The sequence below is a fragment of the Apaloderma vittatum genome, unplaced genomic scaffold (genome assembly GCF_000703405.1).
Source record: "Apaloderma vittatum isolate BGI_N311 unplaced genomic scaffold, ASM70340v1 scaffold22843, whole genome shotgun sequence".
Classification (NCBI taxonomy): domain Eukaryota; kingdom Metazoa; phylum Chordata; class Aves; order Trogoniformes; family Trogonidae; genus Apaloderma; species Apaloderma vittatum.
Window position 1 is genome coordinate 23,789 of NW_009710153.1, and position 572 is coordinate 24,360.

Below are 572 nucleotides of genomic sequence, written 5' to 3' on the forward strand. Positions count from 1 at the left end.
AGCAGGGCCTGTCTGGGGTGGCCCACAACCCCTCCTGCCATCACTCAGTCCCCACCGGCAACGCGTCTGCAGGCTGGGACCCCGCACTCTGTCCCCACCGAGCTGGGGACGTCCGGTGCATTTTGAGAGGCTTCACCACACTGGAGGTCACTTTCTTGGGACAGGAGCCCCTCGTCTGGCTGCCACGGGGCAAAATAATTTGCCTTTTCACAGAGTAGTAGTGAGAAAGAGGGTGGGAGCAGGGTGGGCTGGGGATGAGCATCCCCCTGTTGCTGCGGGGAGCGGGACCGAGGAGTTGTTCATTTTAGAACAGGGTGGTGGCAAGACGGGAACACTAAATCGCTACCGTGCATGTTTTCTCCTGTTGCTAATACAATCACCAAGTACGACACCGCTTCGCCTCCTCCTTCTCCCGCGGGGCCTCCAGCCGTCGCAGAACGCTCCCCAGCCTGTCGAGATCTGAGGCTGAGGAGGAAGGACCAAGGCCAGAAATTTGGCCTTAAATACACCAGTGCGGTTTGAGGAGAATCTCAGAAGCCGGTTTGAGGTTTGGACGCTGACCCCGCGTGCCG